The sequence below is a fragment of the Phalacrocorax carbo genome, chromosome 7 (assembly GCF_963921805.1).
Source record: "Phalacrocorax carbo chromosome 7, bPhaCar2.1, whole genome shotgun sequence".
In the NCBI taxonomy this organism is placed as follows: Eukaryota; Metazoa; Chordata; class Aves; order Suliformes; family Phalacrocoracidae; genus Phalacrocorax; species Phalacrocorax carbo.
In genome coordinates this window covers 6,556,921-6,562,920 of record NC_087519.1, presented here as the reverse complement: position 1 = coordinate 6,562,920, position 6,000 = coordinate 6,556,921, and the positions used below count along the sequence as shown (strand labels likewise).

General features: G+C 41.2%; 1 long non-coding RNA gene across 1 annotated transcript in view; it reads right to left on the bottom strand.

The window, feature by feature from the left end:
- Positions 1–2,662: 2,662 nt before the first annotated feature.
- Positions 2,663–6,000, bottom strand: part of LOC135314268 (uncharacterized) — a 170,406-nt gene continuing 167,068 nt past the window's right edge. The window contains exon 5 of the long non-coding RNA XR_010373722.1: positions 2,663–3,483. This is a non-coding gene — a long non-coding RNA (uncharacterized LOC135314268). The remainder of the gene's footprint in view (positions 3,484–6,000) is intronic.

Genomic DNA, 6,000 nt, shown 5'->3' with positions numbered 1-6,000 from the left:
CTCTGCAAATGCATGACATTATAAGCAGGGCTTGGATCTCATTTGGGAACAGGATATGCTTCTTAAATAGGAGTTGTGTTTATTTCTGACGTTGTAAATATTCTCATGTATGACCTTAATCATAAAAATTCCAGCATTGTAAACAACTGCACTAAATCTATACAAAAAAAAAAATGGGCTCAGGCAAGGAAAACAAATATGTAAATGAACCTCATCAAAGAGAGTTTTATTATCTTAAGTATGACCTCAGTCAAATGGCTTTATATCTTGGAAGATTGTTAAAGTCAAGTACACAATCTACTTCCGTACTGATGCTGGGACTAAAACATCAGTGCTTTGTAGCCCACATTTGACTGACTTAACTGTAAAGCTTCAAAAAATCAAATATTCTCCAAGTGTCCTGTGCTCTTGGTTTTACTGATCTGAAGAAATGAGGGGCAGGAAAAATCACATTTGGGAGGGAAGAAGGGAAGGGATGATATATTATCCCCCAAGAACACCGTGGAGACAACTCCCCACTGGCTCAGCAGAGTGACGCACATGTGCCCTGCCAGCCCGCACACCTATCACAGTGCTCATGGCTACACTGGCCCCATACATGAGATTACACCATGAGCCACGCATTGTAAAAATCAGTGGAGCTACACGCAAGCTCACAGCTAGAGAATACTAATAAGTGCTCTAGGGAGGCAGATGGGTAGGGGCGAGGAGCAATCCTGGACATGTTTCTTACTGTGCAGGCATACGGATTTAAAGTGGAGCTACTCCTGATTGCTCTGGTGAGAACAGGGAAAAGGCCCTGCACAGCCCAGCTTTGCTTTCTTGGAAGCCCTTGGAAGACATGATAAAGCAAGTAAATGAATAAACAAGCAACTCCTTGCCATTGCACTCTTTCTGAAGGGCTGCAATATGTAGCAGTATCTTCTAGGCTCTGTTTAGGGGTCCACTGACAGTTGTTTTCAAGAAATGGTGGAACAGACACTTTTTGCATAAAATTGACTGACTATATTCTTTAATAGATTTTCCTCAGCAATCACAGTTATGTTTTATAAATATACTGTTTCATAATTTGGATCAATTTAGCACCAGTTTAACCTAGATGAAAGGCAAAGCTCGAACGGATACCATCAAATAAAAACTATCGTATGTTTATCTAAAGCGTTACCTGTGGCAATAATAACAATCTAGACAGTTAACATTAGTTTAAAAAAATCCTCCAAAATATACTTCAAAATATTTCAACTAGGTCTGCATAATGTTAGTGGCTAGATCAACTTCACTTTCTGTGTGTCTGTTTAGACATAATATAAAACAAATCTATTGACATTTTAAATAACTCAGAATTTTCAGTTTGCCTCATTGCATGTTTTCCAGCATGCTCACTTTGCTAGTTTGTTTTATAAATCATTAAGGAAAGGCTCAAAATAAATTAGTCTAATATGGAAACATTTGTACTATCTATATTACTTATTACACATTAAAAGGAGATGTAATAAGCTAAGCAGTAGATATATATATCTACATTGTCTCTGGCATATGCCATATGTTTTAAATTACTAGCGATGGGTGGAGGGTCTACTTGAACTAAAATTGTAAGGCTTTTTCTAAGATCTTCATGGGAATTGCATCTTCGAGTTTCTCAGTATCGCATAATGGCAGCGAATATAGAATGAAATTCCAAAGAATCAATCACATGTATTTCAACACACGCATCACCAAATAAACATGTACAGATTCACATAACTCAGTTTATATTTTCAGAGAACTAATATAAATCCAGATTAATGTTCAAATACAATGTGTAATATCTCTATCTACAGGAATAAAATGTAAGCCAAATGCGATGACAGTGTCCTTTTAACAGCTAACCAGACATGCTTTGTGAATGGCTGCCATGTATTTCGTTTGCATCTAAAATGTCCATCACGGCAAGTACCCTGCAGTTGTAATTAGTGAAGATGCAGGATGTTATCGAATATCACAACATTTTGACTGTCAGATTGCTCTAGCCAAGGAAAGTTACTTTGTAAAATGAGAGGCTGATGTTGCAGTTGTATTGACTTTTGTGTCATGTTTGTTTCAGTTTACTAGTCAAAACAACTTTCAGAGCTCTTCCTTGTCCAGAAGGTTCAGGCTGCCTTATGAAAATGAAGCTGTCTTGTTTTCTGCTTCATAAATCATTGTCAAGCTGAGCCAGATAACAGAAACAAGTTCAGATTCCAAAATGATTATTCTTAGAGATGATATATTAAGTATACAGAATACAACTTGATTTTCATAAGCCATGTTGACTTTGCAGAACTGAGGCTACAGGGGAAAAAATTAATGAGTAATTGGAGGTGTAAGAGCCTGCAAAATCCTGGGAGAGAGGGAACAGAGTGGGTGGGGAGAATTCTCTTTCTGAGAAGCTCTTGAAGTCATTTCAAAGCTGCCATTTTCCCCTCATCTCTGTCCTTGCGCTATTTCACTGTCACAGATAAACCATCTGGAGTATCCTGTAGACCTATCTTACTGCACCCACTAATGCGATTTTATAACCTTCACCGGGCTTTGCATCCAGGCTCTGGACTAAGGGTCTTTCAGAAACTATTCCCCTCGAGAGCACCAATGAAAGGATCCAATGCCACTGGACATTTCCCTCCCCTTCACTTCTCTCCCTCCTTTATATCATGTCTATTTCTTGATGGCTCTGCAATCCTTTCTTAGCTTTCCGGATCTCTTTATAATCCAGAGAAATAGAGAGTACATGAATGATCCCTCTGTATTTGGATTAGAAGAGTCACAACAAAAACAGCATTGTGGAGGTAAGTGAATTCTTGAAATACAGTTGCAAGAGGTAGCTCTACCTGGGAAAATATGAAGAGGGCAATGGCCAAGCCTCTTCTACCTCTATAGGTATCCTTTTAGAGAAAAAGAATGAGTAGGACAGATAAAATGGGGGAATAACAGCAATTTGAATGGAAAAGAAGGATCTCACTTAGTAGAACTTTTTATTTGTGTGATATTAGCATACAATACAAGACTGGGAAAGGGCTGTGGATGGCAGGTCTTAACTGTGAAGCAAGGTCTGAAGTTGTCAAGCTCTGGAGAGGATGGGATTTAAGATAGCAGCTCTGGTGCACTCCAGTGTGAAAACTGTAGAAGAAATGTAGGTAGCTGGACTTGCTTTCAAGCTGACCAAGTCAGGATGACCCTTCTCTCATGTGGCCCAGACAGATGGGTTTTACCCACATTGTTAGTTTTTTTTTAACTACCTGCAAAACAAATACTGCAAAATTAGACACTGCAACACCACAATCCCCATGCAGAGCCTGACATGCAATGGATTGACTAAGGTCCCTCAGTAAGGTCCATGGCAGAAGAATTGGAACCAAAATCCACCACGTGCTGGATGACCAGCATAGCCCAGAGACCGTCCTTCTTGTCTCAAAACACGTGCTCTGTCGCTGGCTGCATCACCTCCCCAGAAGTTCGTCTTTAACACTAAACATTGTAAAAGAAAAAACAAACATAGGAAATTTCAGCTGTGGCTGTGAAAAGAAATCATGCTCAGGGCACCCCTCAAACATGTTTCTTCATTCTTTTAACCAAGAAAAGGAAATTAAAATCAAACAAACCTATGTTTAAGGAATGTGAAGGCTGTGAAACAAACCAACAAAAGCCAGGAAATGTTCGAGTTAAGGCTGTGACACTCTGTCCTTCACTCAAGCTGTTCTGACTTATTTTTTCTAAACAGAGAGGGTTGAGATCAGCGTGTCACCCTTGGATTTGAATTTCCTGTTGTGAACTGGTATGTGCCTGTGCCTTATTAATATTATTAGATATTGCTTATTGTATTTGTGAATGTGATGCAAGTGCACACGTCTAAATTTAAATACACCCACATCTCTATGCATTATATTGGTGCAGAGCACTGTAACTATCAGAGCTTTTTGCAAGTGCTAAGATTTGTCTCCTTAACAACAATCAGCCCAGAAACTGTCTGTATTTTAACGAGTCGGTAGCCACCTCAGAAAGTCATGCTTGTCACCATAGTGCACACAACAGCCTTTGGAAATGTCATAGTGGCTGGAGGGATAGAGATCAAATCCACCTGCTTCAAAGTCATTCAAGCAAGAGGAGACTTTTTAATTTAGACAGTGCTGGCTCCAGAAACCTGGACACGTGTTTCTGCTCCCACTCAGTAGAGGGCAGCAGTAGGTGGAGATGAGGGAGGTTCATATTTTCTCAGTGTCTATCAGAAAATCAGATTGTCCCTGGATATGACAAAAACAACACACAAAAAATACCCAAGCTAAGCAAGTTGGTAGCCATTTGGATGAACACATCAGTGAATAGATGGTTCCCATGCAGCTCAGGAACCATTTGTACCATCACTGCACTCCCACCACATCTGGGATTTCACAAGTCACTGGAAGCTTGGTGGGAAGTGGGTGTGTGGATCATATGCTATTCTTCCTCCGGACACATGAGGGAATGGCTCAAGTCAGAGGCAGGATACCAGACTAGATAGACCAAATGTCTGGGACACTATTGTGAGAATAATGTCAATTTAATGTTAGTCTATCATCACCTATTTTGAACTAACCTTTGTCACTGGCACTTCTGATCTCGTTCGGAGTCTGAGCACTCCAGCACTGCAGCAGCCAGCACTAGCTTCCCCCAGAACAGCTTTAGCACTGTGAACAATAGATTTTAACCTTTGCCACTTTCATTTTTTTTTGGTTTTATTATCAGTCTGTGCTTCCACTACAAACTAAGCACACAGGGCTTTGAGCTAATTACATTCTGTACATCTGAGCCAACTCTCAGTGCTTCATGCTGACACTCGGATACATCTGGGCCTGATAACAATTACAAATACTCTGGGCATACTTTAAAAAAGAGCTTATGTTACAATGTGAAACAGCATGTTTTACAGTGCTCATAACGGTCAGATAAATACAATAGCTTCAAATCCCCTTTCCAAGGCTTTAAAAAAAAGGGCCTCACAATAATTCATTTCGATCAGGAACCCATAAGGAAAGAATCCTTCCCCTCCTGTCCCTGGGTGAGACACAGCAAAATACTTGAACCTAATAACAGGCCAAAATTTTTGTCACAAGCCAGGGAAGAAAGATGGTGGGGGGAGGGTGATGGTGGGTTTCTGGTTCAGTGACAGCAGATAGAAGGGCCTGGATTCATCCTAGCTAGAAGTGACCCTAAGGGATGATGGTTCGGCCCTTCTGAACGTCACTCTCGCTCTTTCCATTGACTACAGAGGAAGCCTAGAGTGATTTGGTTCATAACTTAAGTGCTTCGGGTATCTGAAGTGAAGTGGGATGAACTGGGGCTTGAATTCCCTGCTGTGCAGATGCCTGCAGCAGTGGAGATGGGGGATGGCTACACCTGCCTGCATAGCTCTTCCTTTCTCACCTTTTGCCCCTCCTGCTCTCCAGCCCTGGCTCAGGGACCTGCTCCTGGAAGCAGCAAAGAGCACTGCTGAAGGTTGCCTTGCAATGCAGCCCTGGCACTATGACCCCACTAAGGATAAAGAAAGCGTAATATGCTCTAAACCTGCTCTCTCAGATATCTGGAACTCCTTTTCTTAGTCATGGAGATGAAGCAGATGAGAGAGGCACATGTGCTGCATTGGCTCCTCTTTAGGGTTTGTTCAAACCCATTTTAGGGCAACCTGATGGCATCTTTGCACATCTCCAGGGAAACACAGGAACACCACCTCCCCTCAGGAGCCACTGCTAGGAGCTGTTAGCGGCTGAATTGGAGCTGAGAACTATTATAAAGATATTTTACAATGTTTTCTGCAAGACTTGAGCAGGGAAGGGATGCCTGAACCTGGGACTTACACAGCTCAGACAGGGGAGCAGCGTTAAAACATTTATCCTTGGAAGAACCAAAACCAATAACCCTGTAAGAAAAAGAAAGAATGATTTAAACTTCTTTAGTGACTGTCTCATGGGAGAGATACAAAATGCTCAGGATGCTTTGCCAGTTTGCTTT